Below are 22,398 nucleotides of genomic sequence, written 5' to 3' on the forward strand. Positions count from 1 at the left end.
TTACATATAAACACATTATTAGTCTTGCAATAAAAGTTATGCTTATAGCTTATCGATATTTCACTTATTACTTATTGCTTATTGAGGTCTGTTAGAAGTTGCATGCCATATATCTTTCTATTTAAAACAATTTGCTTACCAAAAATCAATGTCAGGTATGGTAAAAGTTGTTTTTGTTTTTTATGTTAAAGGAATGCAGATGCAATGAATGCAAATTATATGACAAAACATGTATTTCAATTCCAAGAGGTAATGGGGGCAGACAATTTTGCTACCCATCACTCAGTTGTCAGCTCCAGTTATCAACAAATTTGTCTTTCTGCCACTCTCTGGTCTCCCCTACTACTCTTTTGCCTACATTCAAGAAAATATATAATTTCAGAAGCAAACACTGACACTTTCTGGAACTTCAACAACAAAGGAAATATGACAGTTGTGCCATGATTAAAGTTTATCCAAACACAAATTGCATTAATGCACAGATTAAAGTCCCACTGTTCACTGCATTCTTACTACCCTACTGCTGCATGCTTTAGCTACTTCACACAAAAAATAATTACTTAATCAATGACCAACTGTTCGCCATTTACATTCACATTAATTTACATTTAAAATAGTGCTGTCAAACGATTAAAATATTTAATCGCGATTAATCGCATTAATGTCATAGTTAACTCGCAATTAATCACAATTAATCTATCTATTCTAAATCCTTGATTTCTTTTTGGCCCATTATTTTTTCTCATTTTAATGCTCTTATCAAGTTGGAAAAGTGGATCGGCTTGCTTTGTGTTTTTGTCGCCTGGCTTTGACGAAGGGGCGGAGATTTCGCATCAGCTGTGTGCTTGGCCATCAAGTGGTATTTCAGACTAGACGTGCTGCGATGATAGCTCAGTTCACAACGACAAAACACACAGATCACTTTGGTCTTGTCAATGGAACCATTTGGCAACTTTTTAAAAGTAAACTTTCCATTCAGAATCTTATTGGCATCCATTTCGGCGTCTCGCGCTCGCCATCCACTGAAAACGTAACGTTAGCCTACTACTCTTTAGCCGGCTCACAAGCCCAAACAAGTGTGTGCAGTCTAGCTAGATCCGGTGTGGTGTTGTAGTTTTTCTTACGTTACTAGTTGTTGCAACAGCATGTGAATACAAAGTTTGCTAGGCCAAAAAGAACGTTAATCTCGCGATAAAAAAATTGAAGCCGTTAAAATGGGTTTGCATTAACGCCGTTAATAACACGTTTAACTGACAGCACTAATTTAAAACAATCAATTTGACTTTGGGCCACCTAACGTTGCACTGCTCTTTTTGAAAAATGTTATGACCTGTATTGGCCACCAGATGGCGCTGTGAAGTTTGGCAAGATTGGCAACATTAAGACAAAAGTGGTCAACTTTCCATCCAAATGTAGTGCAAATTTTTACTAAATTTCCAGAAAATTGGCAAAAGAAAATGTAAACTAATTACGCAAATATTAGGAGCATTGAAATAAACAGTAGGTGGCACTAATTCAGGGTGCCAATAAACTAGTCAAACCTCAAAAACCGAAATATTGCTTTTACGTTGGTTTCATGTATTCATTTGAGTAAGGTTACAGTCTTCTCATCGAATTACACAAACCAACTGTTTCCGTCTGAAGCAATTTTTCATTTCTCCAGTGGAGCGGAATCATTGTATGATTTTTAAGTCACATGCTTCATGTATGTCATGGTTTATTTGCTAAGTTCATTTAAATTATCCGTTATCACATTTTCCTTTTATCAATTAGTGATGTTATAAGAGCCAGGTAAGTCTATAGCCATGACGTTCCACTTCCGGGATTGCTCAGATGCCGCAGGAAATTCCGCTGGATGCATGTCTTTCCACCGATGTCCGTTTTACTTCCGCTTTCTTTGTGTTGGAATTTTAAACTCCGGCCGATTTTTGAGGACTGTGGTTAACTGCTCCTCAAATCGCTGCATGGTAAATTGAGACAGCTAGCTAGACTATCTGTCGAATGTGAGTTTTCTCTCGTATGACTAAAACAATTTTTGAACGTACACGTTCCACCAAAACAAATTCCTCTTGAGGCTATTTTGCAGCGGCTCCGTGCGGAGCTTAGCGCCGCCCAAGACAATTGTGATTAGTTTAAAGAAATGCCAATAAACCAGAGCACGTTTTTCTTCCATCACGGAATGATGTGTGGACTAGCCAGACCCTTCTCTGCAGCGTGGAGGAGGGTCTGGCAAAGCGAGACTAGAGCAAGGTTAACTTCCGAGACCCACTGCTCCAGACTCTCGTTCACTGCATACCCCCTAAGCCAAAGGACGAGTTGTCCATGAGCACACACCCCCTGAGCCGAAGAACGAGGGAGCTGCAGCCGCAGACACTGCCCAGCTACACAATGCACACACCGTCTGAGCAGAAGAACAATCGCCAATTCGGACTGAAATTGCAGAAGGGTTGTTCAAGACAGCTATTTTACTTTTTTTATATGGCATGTAACCATCCATCCATGTGTTGTATGTAATTTTATTGTGTGATTTTATACCATACCGTCATTATTTTTAAAGGCTGCCTGTTTTACATCTGGCTGGGGGACTACCAATGAAAATTAGCACTTTCGAGCTAACTCGGGCACATTTACATTGTTTTAATGTTGATTAATGTTCACTGTCCCCTTTCAAATAAAGAAATAAATAAATAAAAAAATCCATCCATCCATCGCCATCCGCTTATCCGGGGTCGGGTCGTGGGGCAGCAGCTCCAGCAGGGGACCCCAAACTTCTTTCCCGAGACACAGATGTTTATTTATTATGATAGAAAAAGCAAGACAGCTTGTGGAACATTGTGAACCTGCCGCTCGCACACAGTTGTACTGTAGGTGAACTAAAAGAGTCGTTCATTAGCTTGTTTTCTAGTAGCGGGTATACGACACAAAGCAGGTTACTTATCTAATAAAAATTTATAAAAAACAAAACAAAAAGGTGGATGGAAACACACTTAAAGGTTCCACCATTTTCCAGCCGAAAGCCATGAGAAAATGAGCGTGTTAATTATAGGATACTTTTCCAACATAAAACTTCAAAAGCTATGTGGAAGAATTGTACAGGAATGATACTTTTAGGCTCCTGCTGTTCCACCCACCTTGCATTTTGGTGAGTTGAAGTTACTGTACAACAACAATTTGTACTTGTGTTGAAATGTCTTTGATTTATGCTCACAGCCTAGACCCCATTGGGCTACACCCATACGGTTTCAAGAGACAGTTCATAGCTGGACAAAGAGACATCATTAGTACTGTTGCGGTTTCAAAACAGCCAGACAGAACATAAATAAAATTACCTAATCTATTATGATTACAATGGTTTTTTTTTTATCTAACTTCATCAGCCATCTAAACAAATTGCTCTGTGCTTTCACATTGAGGCAGCTACATTGGTATTAGGCGTTTTGAATGAGGGTAAAACCTCATTCTTGTAGCCTGCAGTCAGACATGCATTGTCTCTGGCATTATAAGCATCATTTTTATTTGTGCATTATAATGGAATTTAAACATCTATCAATTTATGATAAATGATCATCAGTTGAATAAATTATTTTTGGAAAAAAAATAATTTTGTTTTCATTTTGGACATCACAAGAGCCAACAGTTTAAAGTGTATGATTTAGTTAATTTAGTTAAATGCAGGACATATTTCAGAAAGACCTCCAAAGATGATCGAAGTGTCAACTGGACATGAATATTTCAGAGGTGTAAGTTGTTAGCAAGTTAACAGATCTCAGATTACCAAGACATACCACTCCTCTAAGTGGCACTGCACACAACCTGCCGCAACTTTTCTGATACTTTTGTTGCTTTATTGTCTGACAGATGTTCTAAATGTGAACACACTGGTTGTGTGCCATGTCCCTAAAGTGATTGTAAAATCCTTTAGTCCGTCAGTATTGTGAGTCTTCTTTGGGATATGGATGAAGCCATTTTGTGAGCATAGTTCTTGTAAAATGAAGTGTATATAAAGTAATAACATGCAGGAGGGTCTCCTTTCTGCACCATGAATGAGTCGCTCCTGCCGTGGGGAGTTGGTGACATGATTGTGATTGGACGAGACACAGAGAATCCAGATCAAAGCAATCTCTAGTGTTTTGGCCCCCAGCGCAGAGCCGAGCAAGCCCACACACACACACACACACACACACACACACAATACTGTATACAGACAAGTATGTACACATTGGGCACACAGCATTGCACACAACACTGAAACACATGCATCCTCTCTATCTTTTCACTCTCACACATGTACATTCACACTTGGTGTCACACATTAATGCACTTTGCCTCACAAACTCAGTCTCTATCTCTCCTGACACATTCACACACGTACAGCTGACCCTCTAATGCACTCAGTGGCTGTAGAGTGTTGATTTGGATGATTAAGCTGCAAGAGCTGAAGGACACTACTGTGTCTTTGCTGAGCACAAGATAGTTAACCTTTTAAAATTTAAATTTTAGAATTACTTTTTATGCAGTAAAAGAAATATCACAAATGAATATGACATTTTAGTCTTTAGGCCTTTTTTTCTTTTACATTTTTGCACGTGTTATTTATAGTACAACGTTTAGTCATTCACATATACATAAATATATATATAAATAAATATTTTTTCATGGGCTGGTAACTTCCCCATGTTACACTTAATACAATTTATCAACTGGTCTTTTGTGTTGGCACTAAGAGCTAGATTTAGTTGTTCAGCCTTAAGCTGCAATATGCATTACAATATTTGTCTTGAGACAGAATGTAATGTACTGTATGTTGTTAGTTCTGCCTTCCTTCCCCTTAGTTGGTCACATTCCCTTTATAGCATTTGTGACTAGTCTAAAGCGTAACTCTCGCCAAAATGCAACCTAGGATCTTTTTGTGAATGTACCCGAGTCAAACTTTCGTTTAAAAGCATATTTAGGACAGAAACGCCACTTTTAAGATTTAGCGTATTCTAATTTTTCGGTCAAATGGCCTTTTGAATGGGAGTGCTAGGGGCACTTTTATGCTAGCCTCAAAATAGCTATTTTTAAAACACTAAGAAGGCTTGACACAACATGACACTTTGCTCGAAGTATCACCAGGGTCTCTACACCTTAACGAAAGCATTGACAACATTGTTTGTGTACACAGAGTTTACTAAAAAGAAAGGTTTTGAACAACTCACCGTAGCTGTTGTTGTTTACGCCCTCCGCCATTTTCCCAGTCAAAAATAGGCGATCTCCGAATGTGAATGAACGGACTCGATAGAAGGAAATGTCATTCTTATATGAGGCTCCTTTTTCAACTACAAGGTCAATATTGTGTTTGACTAACGACAAAACAACAAATTATCTGTGCATTTATATGGAACTAAGCTATGGGAGCCTTCCCTCTTTACTCTCCTCCCTCGACTATTTTTGACTGGCTCGACGGACGGCGACCGGAAAAACAACAGCTACAGTGAGTTGTTCAAAACCTTTCTTTGTAGTAAACTCTGGGTACACAAACAATGTTGTCAATGCTTTCATTAAGGTGTAGAGACCCTGGTGATACTTCGAGCAAAGTTTCATGTTGTGTCGAGCCTTCTTAGTGTTTTAAAAATAGCTATTTTGAGGCTATCATGAAAGTGCCCCTAGCACTCCCATTCAAAAGGCCATGTACAAAAAACGAGAATACGGTAAATCTTAAAAGTGGCGCTTCCGTCCTAATTATGCTTTTAAATAAAAGATGGACTCGGGTACATTCACAAAAAGACCCTAGGTTGCATTTTGGCGAGAGTTACGCTTTAAAGGAAACGCTTTGATATTATTTTTCACATTGCCATCATTGTCAACATACATCAATAATAAAGTGCACGGCTGTTTTTGGGAAATAATCTAGCCTTTTGTAAAGCCAAGCTCATTACTGTAACACCTTCAGTAGGAACGAATGAGCTTGAGGCCGATAGTCACAGACAGGGTAGGGAAGTCGAAAAGTATCGAGAGACTGACTGACACACTATTGGCTTTGGTCTTTTCAGGCGATATGTTGACACTAAGAAAAATATAGAAGATCGCCACAGCTTTTCATAAACTGTATACATAAAAAATAGTATCATTCCTTATACTGAGGAAAGCAGTATAACACAAAGGATGACATTCACCTTGTGTTCACCAATGAAGCTCACTGCTGCCTGTACCCATCACAAAAAAACCCTCCCCAAAATGTCCCAATCATTGAAATACCAGTTTAAGGTCAAAGGGATTTACACATAAACACTGATAATGTTTGATATTGCACTTTACACTGCAGCAGTGGCTTGTCAACTCATGTCTCAGTTGAATGACATACTGTACAATTAAGCAATACACAATTTGATAACTCATTAAATATTTTGATCCTTTTAATTAAAACTACCTGAAATTTGCAGGTTACAGTCTTCACAAATAAAAAAAAAAGTTTTGTTATGTACAAATTGGACATTTCTATTGATTAAAATATAATTGTTAAACCAATAATAAAATTGCACCCCCACGGTTTACCAGTTTTACATCTACAGGTGCCTCTCATGTTGTTGCCTCTGAGATGTCTAACTCAAGAGCTGAGGTGAATCTGAGATGATGGTGAGGAAATGCGTTGCCTGTGGCACGCAATAGCAGCACACATTCACCACACTACAGTTTAGAATATAAAAACAATTATTTTACAAATATATTTAGCATGGTGGGTAATGATCTCACCGTGTCAAGCTGCCATGGTACATAAACCCATCACAGTTTAATACTCAGGTTATGAGTAACATCATCAGATGTAAGTGTGCCCTGGTGTGCATGTAAACAGTCTTTGTCTTGCCCGCACACACACTGTCACTGTGTCACATTTGTTGTAAATACACTCATGCAAACTAAATTTTTTTCTGTCACACACACACACACACACACACACACACACACACACACTCACACAGAGGCATGCACACAAAAACAGAAACACTCATCCACTGATTGGCTGTAGCATGTGGGTCTGGCTGCTGTAAGGGTGGGGTAAAACCTGGAGCTGAATGGGAGGATGTAGTGCCTTCTATGTGACCTTGCTGGTGACATCAGAGCGTAGTCTATGCTGTGTGCAGGCAGAGACAGACAGCTTCAGACTGACACACACACATAAACACTGCGCTGAAAAAGGAGCAGAGCGTGGTTACAATACTGAGTCTTATTTCATACTTTCCAGTGGTAACAGTTAAATTGACATTTTCTGTTCCCGCCATTCCATAAATGGAAGCCTCCGTTTAATTGCTTTCATATGGTTAATCCAAATTAAGCATGCCCACAAAATAAAATATTCCATTTCATTTGGATAGCTGGTGATTCCAACAAATCTTTCTTTTCCTTCTCCGTGTGCTTTCAATACCACGGCACTTCTGAATGAATAACTTCAAACCCTGGAAAAGACCCAATTTTTGGCAAAACTGTTTGTACAAGACAATCCTCTATATTTGCCATGGCGTGAATGCTGAATACAGCAGTATTGAAGTGTTACAGTGGCTTAGAGAAAGTACATTTCAGTTGGAAAAAGTTGCTTAATTGAACCAGATACCCTATTGTGTAACATTCACATTCCATCTCTTAAACCAAAAGAGCAGAAATGAATGTGTGAAACAGCCGAAAGAATGACAGAATTATCTTCATGTCGGAATTCTTGTGACTCTTTATGCCTTCATATTTATCTCAGCAGTGGTCCGTTACATTTCCTCCTTCATAATCAGTGGTGAAGAGGGAATTACAGCTGCGTTCATTAAAATCAAACAATTTCTTTATTCTTGCTCTACTGCTGTGCACTTTGTTTGAGGGATTTAAAAAGAAGTATAGATACTCCAGAAAAAAAGTGTATAGATGTTCTGGAGAAGTACTGTAACTGTGTACTTTAATCCCATTCAGTTATTTTTAACTTATTTCATAACAGTCAGGCTTGCTAGGCTGCTCTGGGTGGGACATTGTTTAAGTGTCTCTGCAGTGTCTCATTTGATCATTTTGCTGCACAGTTAATGTCACTTAAGTAAACTGAATGCTGGAAAAACTGAGCCAGATGTTGGAGTAACTGAAGACAAGACCGACTACAGTTCACAGATATTTAGAGTGCCTGACTTTAGTTCCAAGCTCTAAACTATCAGTATTAGTTCTGCTGTCGGAAAGTACTCCCTCCATCCCCTCATTTTCTCCCAGCGACACAATGGATTCCCATAGGCTTCCATTGATTCATGTGCTAGTGTTGATCGAAGCCAAACTGATATCCTCTTCTTCAGTGTACTGCGTAAGTCTGTATTGCTTTTTAACCTGTCTACTGAAAGATTTCCCTGGTTTGGAGTCCTAGGCATACTCACTGATAAAATAGAAAGGCAACCCTACACAAAACAAAAACTGCTTAATTCCAATCATAAAATCATCTCCATTAGCACAAACATTCAGCCAGTATTTAAACCACTGGAGGCGTGTAGCATCGAATGAGAACAGGGTAGCAGGGCTAGAGAGGTTCTCTCCTCTTATAATGAGAACAATGAGAGACATAGTATGTATCTTTACTAAACAACCTTGGATTGTTAAATTGTTGAGACATCCTACCGTCTCACTGTAAAAGGGATTTTGTGCAGACAAGTCGAAGAGAACACCGGCGAGCCAGTCTCTGGGTGATTCAGTTTGTTTCAAGTTCAAGTCAGGACACACTTCGACAGCTGGCTCTACGGGAGCTCTTGTGCAATTATCAACAGCAACAGCAGGAAAGTAGAGAAGGGGCCAAACTTTATGTCATCCAATGGGAGAGCACCACAGCCAAATCCAGTGAAATTTATGATGAAGTATACTTGAAGAGACCATCTCAATTGAGCAAAAATCAGCTGCAGTTGAATTATGTTTGAGGGATTATTCGAAATCCCCAAAATGAATTACACATGTGACGGGGTATTTTGATGAAAAGTCTCTGCGGCATCTTGATATTTCCAAACAGTTACACTAGGTATGCACCGATTCATCGGGTGATACAGATGTTCGATGAATAGTCTCAGTGTCGACTGCCATCGGCCTATCGGCAAACAAAATGACATTAACTGATGGCTGTGGCCGATGTTTATCTGTTGTGTTGCATCAATATTGCGGTGGCTAAATGTTGTGTTGGTTATTTGCGGTTGGACATGGACAGCAGTAGCATTCTGCTGCTACTGCAGCTGCTGATTAGAAGAAGCAGCCACTTGCTGGACACGGCTCTGGCATGACATAAGAGGATAACAGGTGCCATGCACACGTGTGGTTTGTTTACAAATAAAAGTGAAAGAAAATGTTGGCCGTGTGGTAAAAGTATTAGCATGTCCCGGAGAAAGATCAGTGATGTTGTATTCTCTATTAAAATCACAAGAGGTGAAAGATAGCCCTATTAATGTTTTTAATCGCTTTTACATTCATTTCACAAAAAGAACGTTTTAGTTGGGCTATGTAAGTACTGAAGGCTAAAAAGGCTTTTAAAGCAGTTATTTAAAATGTTTTTTCATTTGAACAGTTATATTAAAGTGTGTTTCATAATTCTGCATGGTTGAATTTGTGCTCATTTAAAGATAGTGTAATGGAATGCTGAATGACTGAAAAACAGATCAGTTTTCTTTTTTATTAAATACAGATTTGTTTGTTTCCCTCGCACAATAGGGGGAATAAATTACAACAACAACAAAAACATCGGTATCGACATCGGCTATCAGCCAAATTGTTATTTTAAACATTGGTACCAGTATTGGCTTAGAATTTCACAATCAGTGCATGCCTAAGTTCCGCCTTTAAAACTGATAAGTGTAATTGCCTTACATTAACTCATCGTAGATCGAGAAAATGCAGCACAAACTTTGGAGGGCTCTTATCTAGTGGGGCTGCGTAGTAGAGTAACAGCAGCTGAAAGCCATCTGCTGTGGAGGAAGAACTGGCTGCCTTAACAAGTAGGCAAACTGTCAGAGAGGATTAATGCTCTACCTTAAACCTGAGTTAATAATAAATGGGCTGTTTACTTGTTCAAGGGGGAGGCCATAGATAATAGCACTCAAAACCCCTCCTCTTACTGCCAAAAAAATAAATTCTGGTTAAGTGGGGACCTGCCTGCATTGTGGCCTCCAGTTCCCCAATCATTATGAACAAAACAAGAGTTTTACTCTCACTTACTAATGGAAAAGGTCAGGTTGTATGCATGTGTATGCCACATTTTGAAGAACCTTTGGGATATTCTGTTCAGTGTCAGTAATTCTCCAGGCTGGACAGGGCCTTCTCAAAGCATAAAGTTCATGGAGAGAACATTTTTTTTAAATTTTTGTCCTTTTTTATTTTTTGGACCGTAGCAAACATATGCAATTTGATCATGATGGATTCATTACACCTGACCACCAGCACTGCATCCAGCACTGTGAAACCCCCAATAAAAGGGCTTCAAAAGAATGCTGAAGGCGCCTTCAAAACTGGCAACGTGCATCACCTTTTTAGCTGCTGATGCATGCAAGAAAATGTGGGAAAGAAACCCCTGAGAAGGAGTCAAAGAAATGTCTTCTTCTCTCCCCCTCTCTCCTTCGCTCCTAGAGGGCTGTATTAGCCCACGGTGGGGATTTAACTAATGAGCCTAGCTGCTCTCCACTGAGGGCATCCCAAGACAGCCTTTCTCCTACAATTGGTTCCAAAGGGTTTAAATGCGCTGGTCGTTGCAAAGCTCCACTCTGTCCAGGAGATTATAAGGTAATAAAATAGATGGAGGAGATGTAGTAGAGGGGTAACTTTTCACATTATTTGCTGATATGATGATTGCTGAGCATACACGGACATGGGTAAGTCAATACATTTGATACCTGGACAATTTTGCACCTGCATATCTGATTTCAATCACCGTTTTGGATGCATCATGAAAACAAACTGATCGCAAAAAAATAACTTCATCTCTAAAGTACTGTATGCTTTAAATTAAGCAAGATGCAAGTCTTGAGAAAGTGAAGTTAATATTCACTTATGTTAAAAAGAAGAGCAATTCTCATTGTTGGACATGAAGATTTACTCTTCATGTCCAAAGTCCTTTACTACCTTGTGTAATTACTTCTTGGATCTACCGATGCTGAACAGCAACGGCACATATTGTATAGCCAGTGCTTCATTTCCTGGCCACTAGAATGTGACTGTACTAAGGTGAAATAAAATCCTTCAGCTTCACTCTAAACCATGAATTTAAGTATTTCTAGTAACTTTCTGCTAATGTGTGCATTGTGAATAATTTTGAGGATCATTCCAGCACTATTAAATTAAGCTATTAAAGCTGCAATCATAGATTTGTTTGTTTAACCACTTGGAGGCAGCAAGCCAAGCTGTAAGCATAAACGGGGGGGAATCACTTTGTAAAGTTGATATAGCAAGTGTTTTAACAAACATTTGCTTATTTACACATCAAGCAGACACAAAGCAACATTAGAATTAATTTGGAGTTGTGTTTCTTTCCACCTGATGAATTTAAGTCCAATATTCACCTACTTTTAGCTCTGCTTTGGTCTCCACTAACTTGTGAAAAACTTTAGCTGCTAAATGTTCCTTTTTGTTCACCGGCTAGATGCTAACTTTGTCTGTCTGTTGTTTTGTACTGGGCAAGGATAGTACAGTTTAGGAAAGTCTTTTTTGCGGAAAACAGCTACAGCAGTGAGTTTGATGAGAACGGTGAGAGCGGACCAAAACAGTAAATTTGTGGGCCGTGAAACCATAACAATTAGCTAATATATGCTAAAATGCTACATAGAGCTTAAGGGAACAGCAGAGTTGGGTAATTTTTCTCTGCAACTTTTTCACTACAGGCAACTCCTTTCACGTTACAAGTAATAATTTGATCCACTGTTAAATATTGATTAGTGTACCTTTAAGGATTAAACAGAGCCATATTTTAGGGTGTGTTGCAGGTGTGTACTTGACTGACTGGTATATCGCAGTCAGCTGTGATGGCTGCTGCTTGTTTATTCCACCTCAGCTCTAATCAGACTTTGTATCAGAATTTTTCCTAAGAAACAAGGCAGCAAATCCATTCTTCAATTTCATTCATCACAGCCATATTTCTTTTACAGTCTAGGAAGTCATCCCATGTAATCAATGTCAAAGATGCGATGTTGTTTAAGATGGACCTCATTTCAGGAGGTAAACGTGCACCAAACAACAGTTCCTTCACTGCACACACTGTAGATTATTACTGATTTGGGGTGTTTATGGATGATCAAATAGTTGCAAAGGTTGAGACTGGAAAGAGGATCAACAATGTCAGTAGGCACAGATCAAATGTCAGATTATTATCAGTATCCCATTCAAGCTAACAAACAGCTACAACAAGTTATGAATTGAGTTATTTTGTGTGAGAGTAAAATGCCTGAAAAGTGTGATACCATTTGTCTGCCATTGTAAACATGCAAATACAATGCTGTGCTGCACCTCATCTCTGTTCTGAGTGGCACTGGTGCACTCTGCTTGCTGGTGGTGACCAACACAGATGGGTTACACAAATCTGAACAGGAGCTCTCAGAATATATTTTACAAACTTGATGTTTGGGTTATGATGCCAAATTATACCCCTAAGGTCCTGTAATTGTATAATAACACTAAGCATTCTACACGTGATTCCTGAGATTAAATGGAAGATATTTTTTCACCAAAGCATCCATCTTGACAAAGACCAATTCATCAGAAGGATCTATTTCAATCTTGTTTCCAATGTGCAAACAAAACCTGCTATAATCCTGACTATGGCTCGTGTGTGTAAGGATTGGATTCTCTTGACTGTTCCTGCAACATGAACAGCTGACAAAGAGCTTATCACAGCGGATTAACTACTGCTTTTCAAGGTGTTTTTCCACATCAAAACTGTCATTTTTGGCAGTCGACCAAAGAGCATGGGTGTGGCACGCAGCAAATCTCTTTCTCTTACAAAATCCCCCTTGAGATGGTCGAGCCCAACATGACAACTTGTCTAACAGCAAGCAAGGTAAGCACTTACATTGAGTATGGAGTAGATGAAAACTGACACTCACCCTGATTACTCTGTGTATACAAAGCCAGTGAATGTATAACCCTGAAGAATCAGAAAGGAAGTGCACTGATCGTAAGGACAGATGTGAATTCATCTTCAACATCACCGTGCAATCACAGCTGACTTTATCCAAGTTGAACTGCAACGTGGGTGTGTCCCTGAGCAGATATGTCTATTCAATAGCTACTGCTTTGTTTTCATGACAACCAATAATAAATAAACCTTGAACAATGACTCATTCTTTGTAACCTCGTGGCTGAGGTGATAGCTCAAAAAAACCAAACCGAAGTGTTTAGGCTGTCTCCTCAACAAACTAGAAACAAGGGAACATAATCCCTTTTCTCAAGACTGGTATCATTTTCCCAACAAAGCCAGCAAAGGGGTATCTCCTCACTTTCCTCTGCTCCTCTTCCTCCTATTAGGCATGCAAGGGACACTCATTTGCAACACAGAAACGACGCCGTTCATATCACCCTCAACTGCTAATTCTCAGAGGTCTATGTGGCGTTATAAATCATTAAGACAGACACTCCTCAGAGATGCTATGGTGGTCATATACCTCTTGCGCCAAAACGCATTTGATTTCATTTGTGTTATGCTCTTGTCTTTGGCAAACTGCATAACAAGCGGGGTGATGTTAAATTTAACACCTTGTTCGGATCATTTGCATTATATTCAGCTAATTTACACACCATAGCGGGATCTGCAAAATGAGTGTTGGCCGGGGACGTATATCAGATTAAATGATACATAACATGTCACTTGAGTCATTTACAATCCAAAGATTGATGAACAAACACAGTACATTCAGCCTAATTGCGGATGCTTATAGGTGTGCCTTCCATCTGCAGCACATATAGTGATGCTATATGGAGGATGCTCATTGTGAGAGGACTATTGTTCTATTGCTAATCCTGGCTCAGCTTCTCAACCAACCAGCACTGGAGGCTTAAATGCAGCAGCTCTTTAAATTTTCCACTTTGTGCTGCCGTTGTTGTGCTCTTCTCGTAAATAATACCAACAGACTCTAGTAACAGGCCTGCTATTGAATATGAAGCATGCCTGTTAAAATGCATTGTGACTTGCAAATTAAGTTTTCTTTTTCCTCCTTCCTTTGGACTGGCTCTTGTTGTCTGCCAGGAGATGTGCAGTGGCAGAGATATGACTCTGGTGTCGAAGAGCACATCAAAGACGGGGCCTATGAGAGGTCTGCTTTACCTTTGAACATAGAATAGGATTGGATGCTGCGCCAGCTCTCTGCAGGCAAGGCTCAGGCTGATCAGAGGCTGCCCAGCACAGCAAATGCAGCAGCAGTGGGCACAAACACTCGTACTATAGTCAGTTTCAAAGGAGCCCTCTACCCAACACTGATAGCCTACACACAGAGTGAGCGCAAGCTTCGCCACAGAAGGAAACTGAGAATGCATGCCAAAGCACAACACCCTGCAGAGCTAAGGCGGTGTCATATGGAACAAAGTTACTGATTCAACAGTCTCTCCCATAGTTCCTCCTAAATACTGCATTTCCCACTACGCCAAGCGAGCATGAGGAGAAAAGATAAGTGCATACTTGAATACCGTCTCTCAGAGGCAGCTTTAGAGTGTCCACAACATTATTCAGAAAAACAAATCAAACACACACCTTTTATGTCTGCACCGGCCAATGGGAATCGGATAGCAGAGATAAATTCAGCTTGCTCCTCTGACCTGTTCCCAGGGATTGATTCAATTAAAATTAGCTTTATGGGTTTTTTTGCCAATCCTTGCTTCCACTTCTTCTGCACAAAATATTAATTACATGAAACATAGTTCACAGTCTCTCAGTTAATTGTTCAGCAGCAGAGCATTTCACAGAGCCGCAGCTGAAGCCTGGGAGATGAAAACAGGATGGAGATGGGGGAGGATGTGAGGGGTTCGGGTAAGGGGGAGGAGGCACTAATGCTTTTCCACTGTCACTGGACTGTAAAACGCAGATGGGACCCCCATCATGTGCTGCTTGCTCAGCAGAGACACAACCACCTTTATAACTATTAAAAAGTTCACATCTATTCTTAATTATTATTATTCATGCGAACAACTTATATTAGTTAGCTGCCTTACATGCTCAGAGAGAGATATCGCTGGCATTGAAATGATATTTAACTGCAAGTAGTAGTAGAGTAAATGCTACTAAGCTCATTCCTCCTCCTAAAACTCTGATTTTAGTTTCAATAACGTAATAGAGTCCCTAATCATAGCGGATACTCTTGTCACTTCTGAGCAACGTGACTGTTTTAAAATCATTTGGCAAATTATCTCGCAAAAATGTGCGTAGGCAGAAAAGTGTTTATGAGCACAAACGATTATCAGGTTAAGCAGAAGAAAGCCATGAGCTGGCGGTTTGCTTGCTTTGTAATCTCTACCCCCATATCTTTGTAACAAATTTAGTGTGGACTCCATAGCTTACAAAAAAAGGACCGTACTCTGGCAGTAGCCTGCCAATTAAACAGATAATTATGCAAATGTAGCCTTTACTTAGTCAGCAAGTGGGCAGCAGCAGCAGCAGCCAGCGCTTTCTACAGGGCAAAGGCTACAACTGCACTCACACAGGAGAGTCTATAGTCGAGCAACATACTCATGATCTAGCATCCCTTTCATTTGCACACACACTTGCACACACACTTCACCTTTAATTATCAGAAACAGGAAGCTTACAAGCCAAAGTCAATGACCACAGGGAGAAAAAGAGACACTGCTGCTGACTGTGCATGAATAACATTTGAATGCTACAGTACTGTAACTGTGTAGTGAATCAGTAAAGGCTGTTTTTCAGAACTGATAAGGAACTTTTTTTCTCTAATGTGTATTATTATTTGTGTCAGTTTGTCAACAGCAAACCACTGTAAACAAAGCCGAATTGTAAAGTGACAAAAGTGCCAATGCAGTTTTAGTATGAAAGCAGCCTCATTAGTATTGGATGTATCGCCGTTTTAAGACGCCTGCCAGATTGAGCGGTTCTGGAAGCGTACCGAGCCATTCAAGATGCACACCACAACAAAATGCTAATGGGAGACACAAAGCACTGTGCTGACAGGATTTTGATACGGGGATTGTTAACAGTCAGAGAGAGAGAGAGAGAGAGAGAAGGCTGGATGCCTGAGTGCTCTAATCCCACCTGCCTCTCTATACCCTGGGGGGAAAGAGACAAAAGCAGTACCCAGGAAGTTCAATATCAGCATCTGCTTGACCAAATCTCAGCTCCCTCGATGAGAAGCAGTGTCTCTGTGGCAAGGTGAAGCAGCATGGCTCAAGGAGTGCAGGGTTAGGCCAGACTCTCCAGGCAGACCTCACAGCACTTCGCTGAAACATTCATGAGGTTGCCAGCATGGAGGCACAGAGAGAGAAGCCAGCGTCTGATCCATGGGCAGAGCCCCCTGCCTGAACTGGACCCCCAGCTGCTAATTCACCAGGGTGAGTGTGACAAGCCCTCTCACATAGCCCATCAGCCACCAGCTGCGGGGCTCTGTTGGGACTCTGGTGGGCTCTGCAGGTACTGGCCACTAACCAGGTCCCTCCTGGGAGTGGTCTGGTAGCCACGCTGAGGTGCTCTTTAAACTAAAAGGACTCACACTCCGGAGGTGGAGGTTGGGGCTGTCCTTTGCTACGCATGTGTTTGTTCCTTGGTGACTAACAGAGGGCTGCTTGTGCCTGCGGAAAAGACACGGTGAAGCTGACATGTTTAGATTGGAGAGCAGTCAGGCCTGTCTACTTAGTCGCAGTGAAGCGACAAGGGCCTGCTATAGAACTAATACTGACAGAGGAAAAAGGAAATAGACTGCAAATACCAGGATGTTTTCATACTGTAGCTAGGTGCTTATGGATACTGTTAGAACACCAGAAAGGTCAAACACTTACAGTAACCTGGCAGTAAAGCTAACTGTTCCTGAACTTAAAACCAAACCTTCCTACCCAGCTCTGAGAGCCTCTACTATTGATTATTTTGAACATTTTTCCCCCCAAAAAATGTCTCCATCAGTGTCATAACTGGTGATCACTTGTTACACAATTTGTGGGATGCCAAATCATTTCCTCTAGTTTCCACAGTTTACCTGACCTTGTTGAATAGACGTGCCAGACATGTCAATTACAGTAACATGAGTCATTTCTGCCTCCACACCAACAGCCAACTCTGAATGTCTACCACTCGACTTTGCCTTCTTTTCTTCCTTAATGCAATCATTCTATTTAAAGTGGAAGTGCCACAAAGCAGCAAGCAGTAAAGGCACGCCTGGACTCACACTGTAGAAAATGCATCTAAATAAAAAGTAGAGGAAGCGGCATTGCTGCAGCTGTGAAGTGATTTTTTACCAATGGTTTGGCATTAGCTTGAAAGAGAAAATAAAGAGAAAAAACAATTGATAGATTTATTTTATCATGAAAATAATCATTATTTACAGACCAACTAAAACAAATTGTGTTCTTACAATTAAATCTAAATTCTTTCAAATAAAAAACATACTTTGATAAAAAAACTAAAAAAACAACAGATGTTGGTGTTTAACCAACAGATTTTGAACTCAAATGATTTCATGTGCTGTATGAATACATAGTACACAATACATTCAGTAGACATGTGCAGTTCAGTAACAACAACCTCAGAGCAGAGGTTCCCGACAGAGCAAAGCACACAGTAAAGTATAAAAATCACAGCGTCTCCGTTACCTTGCCACCACAACACTGCATGACAATCACAGCATTACAGACATAAAGTTGGGCTGTGTTAATTTGAGCACTACATATCCACAGGCAATCTGCAGAAAGACACCAATTACACAGAGTTTTAAAGTATCTAATTGAGGCCCTTCAGTCTGAATATGTTATTGCCAGTTCTGATTCAAGGATGAAGACAACATGCTTGGCTGAAGCCTGCTGCTTACTCTTCAAGGGATATGTGGTGTTAATAGGATGGATGCTCAGCCTTTGGTTCAGCGTCCTCCTACTGAACCAGCACGCCACAGGGTGATAATCCTTATTTTGTTGCGCTGGCTTATTACAATGCTAGCAGTAAATTTTGCATTTATCCACAGGCCCTAGCTGCTTGATGTGAGAGCAACCCTCTGGAGGGAGTGTCAAGTCTACAGCATATCACGGAATGGCCTATTATGCTGTTAAGAAAACTTTTTAAGTTAAAAAATTATGGTTGAAAAAAAAAAAGCATTAGGATTGAGGAAAACTGCCAAGAAAATGTTCTATTTTCTGACATGAATAATCATCTTCATCTCGCATTCTGATGTTGTATTACACTTAAAATAAGAACTTTAAAATAAAATATGTAAATACGTAAATGCAAACCTTTTAAGACGGACAGGACTTAAAAGGACACAAGGCTGTGATGAATGTGAATGACTTCTAGGACTTGAATCAAAACTAGCCTAAATTGGAGTGCTGATGAACTTGGTTGGCCTTTAATTTCACTTCCACTGCACCACCATTGCAAAGCTTTGTCCACAGACTCGGGTATGGGTCACACTGATTTCCATGACTCTAACTCCAAAAACAGCCACCAGACTCTCATTAGGAACCCTATGTTGGAGAACATGAATAATGCAGCACACTTCGAACACTAGCCAACGTCTGTACATTCACCAGTGTGTTTGATCTTGTCAAGTTTAGCTCACATTTCTTCATTTATTCTGTGGCGTTTAACTAAGCAAGTTCCCCGAATGCACACAAGGGTGTCGCAGGCAGTCCCTGGTATTTGAAGGGTATAAATATGGGAACGTTTGAAGATTAACCCAAAAGACTAATGCCGCTGTAACACTTGCAACGGGTAGATCAGCTAATGAGAAGCCAGCCCTGGTCTTTGGCATCATAAACATTTTACCAAATGTATTCCAAAGCCCCCTGGAAAAGCATCTTGAGAGTTCTTCCCCTTATGCACTGTACTTCATCTCATTACTAGAAGGAGTCAAAAACATCGGCAGGAACTTTGAAGCTCTGAGCTCTTCTGTGAGCCAGAAGGCACAGAGGTGAGAGTGGGCATATTAAAAAAATACAAAAATAAAAACTCAAAATAGTCCCTCCAGTCCATCGACTGAGGTCTTAAAAAATACAAAATGAACTGCAAGTACATATACACCCAACAAGTGTTACAAAAGTTAACTTTTAAATGAGATTACTCAGTGTGGTTTGAGAGTGTATACAAAGGATCACATTTATTTTAGCAAACTATTTATCATGTCTTAGTTTCTCAATGACAGCTAACTGGATCTAAATACAAAGAAAATAATTGAAACTTAAACTTACAAGACACAATTGTTTGCTTTTATTTTTTTATATACCTGTTCCCTGCATGTTAAGCCATGCAAAAAGCCAGAGCATAATTAAGGACACACAACCCTGTTACTAATACATTGATCTAAATACTGATCAACTGAAAATGTGGAATGATCATCATGAAATAGTCCAATAGTTCATTCCAAACAATTTGCAGTGAATTGTTAATATTAAACAATATGAATCAAGATGTAACATTTAAGCACATCATCTCAGGGAAAGTCCAAACCATTAATACCAAGCCAGCATGTTACAAGCCCGCTGATTTGAAAAGACTTGAGCAAAAAAGGGGGAAATGGACATGTCAAGCTTAGCTTTATTGAAGGTCAGAGTAGCCTACTTGCAGTGTTGGCAATCTTCCCCTTAAGTCATTTAGCTTTAATTTCCACATCTGATATCACAAAACGTGCTCCCTGTAAGAGGGATAAGCTTAGCAATGGCCAGAGCTAAAAATAATAAGTCTTAGATGTTAAGAGACCAAGGTTTGTTCTCCCAAGTCATTAGCTGAGATAGCCGTTATACTGACTTTTATTCCCTGAGAGGAGCGCAGGAGGAATGGTGCACTGCCCGCTCTTGCTTTCAAAGTCATTCCAAAGAGTTTGTTCTCCTCGATATAAAACAAGAATTTCCAAGAAACACCATTACAAAATAATCAAAAAGATTACCGACACAATCAAGTTTTTTTCTCATTCGAGCATGATGCCGAAATAATGCTGTTACAAGTTACTTATTTAGTCACCGAGTCAGAACCTATCAAGTCAATTTAATGATGATTATCCGTGTACCCTCACCAATGGATGACAAGCTGCATCAGCTGCATAAAGATAAGAGCATCTTCAATGCACACTGGGGAGATGCTATCAATGCCCCTGTGAAAGCAAATATGAGAAAGTTCAGCAGAATTACCAAGTACTCATCGAAGAACTCAATTACAGTAAACAAGAATAGTTAATTTGTTGCCAGCAGATAATCAAACCGGATTAAGCTGATAAAAACTGATTTTAAGGTGCCGTAGCAGTGGATGTAGTGCATGAGCCAAAATGTTTCCAGCTTGATACGACAGCCGGCTCCTCCTTAAAGCAACACATTGGTATATTTGATACACAGTCACTCATCCTGCCCCTTTGACAGCAATGAAGGTAAAAAAGTTAGGGGCTATAAAAATTATATACATGACAATGGCATTTTATCATGTGTTGTACCAGCTCCCAGATACTCGCTGTTAGCTCAGGACCCAGAGGAGCTTCTGTATCTCCATGATAAACTCATCTGGCATGATTTATTAACTAGTGAATCACACTCTGCTCTTGCTCCGTAAAGCAGACACACACACACACACACACACTACAACTTCTCTGGAACAGTAAGCCTCTCCACAGGGACAGTCAAAGTCATTAGCACCTCCAAACTTTCTCCATGCTAATTTTTGCTTTGATATACTGGGTAACTCATTTAAAACATAGTTCAGAAACAGTGTGCTAATGTTTAAAACTTTCAAAACCGATACAACTTATTTTCACATAACAGCACTCACTCACAAATTGTGCAAACTTTAATAATGTTTCTTGGAAAACCTCATCTTTCAAGTTTCACAGTTAAAAAAAATCATGACTTCTTTCACTTTTAACTCCTCGCGTCTTTCTGTGGATTCAGGGTTGCCTTCCCTCATCAGCACGATGCTCTACTCTGGCCAAAATGACCTTGTGGAGGTTAGGCTAAGGCAGCTGTCTTATCACATCGGCCCTACCCTGGTCTCAAGCGGTCCATCGAGTGCACTGCTGGCACCTGACTGCACAAAGAATGCTGGCATCATTTCATTCTTTGAGCCTCCATCTGCCACGACTCTGACCAAGGGGCTACTTCTTATTTTAGACCATCTATTCACATCCTCGCGTCCGTGTCCGCTCATACAGACCCCCACCGGCCCATCACCCCCGTCCCATTTACCCCTCACATCCACTCTTCAATTGCAAAACTTGGGCTCCCAAGGCGGAGTGAGCCTGAACTCTATGAAGTAGACTGGAAACATCCGTGTCCTTTCCCAAACTTTGTCAGGTGAAGGATAGTGGTTCTGCTCTAATGGACAGAGGAGCAGCTTTGCCCTCGCACTTACACAGCACTTTAAAAGGAAATCCCAGACAGCCGGTACAAAAGCAACATTCAAACAGACTTACCACTTTGCAATGAGTACAATTTATTAATGAAGTGGTCATTTCAACAGCTAAAAAACATATTAAGAGTTTACAGCTGGGCACAACCTGGCAATTCAATATACTTATTATACATCTTTTTTTTTTCTCATATTTTAATTTAGTAAAAAAAATTAAAAGATATACAATCACTGATTAGCAGTTTGAGTATCTTAAATATTCACAGTCTTACACAGTACAGCACAGATTTCTTTATACCAAAAATGCTTAAAGTGAGAAAGATATCCTGCCGTCAACCCAAAGAACCACATTTCTCAGTATCACTTCTTTACTTATGCTCATTCATTGTTGCTGTTCATTCACACACACACACACACACACACACACACACACATACACATTTAAAAACAACACACACTGAGCATGTGGTGCTGGCTCTGTTAGGAAATGCATCACATCATTTGCTTGACTACTGTTACTGCCTAACACACCAGGCTGGAGACCACAACATCTGTAATGATGGATGGCCTTCATATTAAAAATATGAAAGTAACCCCAAAAGAAATACATTCTAAGTGACATCTATGTGTTACCGAGGGGGAATGGTTGCCCATAATTGACTTCATATGCAGCTGGAGTGAGATCTGGCGTGCAGCTGACAGCTCAGTGGAGATAGTAAATTTTATGTGCTGTGGAGGATGATGGACTGTGGGAGCCAAATATTTGGTAAATGGCCTTGGTGTATTTTAATTTCACATTGAATATTCTTTTTTAACAGGCATATCATGCTTATCTAGAAATGGGCTTGAGAATAATTGTTTTTTAACAGTTTTCACGCAAAGATACACACATAACATGAGAGTCAGTCATATAAAAT

The 22,398-nt window shown here is 40.0% G+C and overlaps 1 protein-coding gene across 1 annotated transcript in view; it reads right to left on the bottom strand.

The window, feature by feature from the left end:
- Positions 1 to 22,398, bottom strand: part of roraa (RAR-related orphan receptor A, paralog a) — a 186,187-nt gene that overhangs the window by 138,628 nt on the left and 25,161 nt on the right. The window lies entirely within an intron of this gene.

This window comes from Sander lucioperca, chromosome 7 (genome assembly GCF_008315115.2).
Source record: "Sander lucioperca isolate FBNREF2018 chromosome 7, SLUC_FBN_1.2, whole genome shotgun sequence".
NCBI lineage: Eukaryota > Metazoa > Chordata > Actinopteri > Perciformes > Percidae > Sander > Sander lucioperca.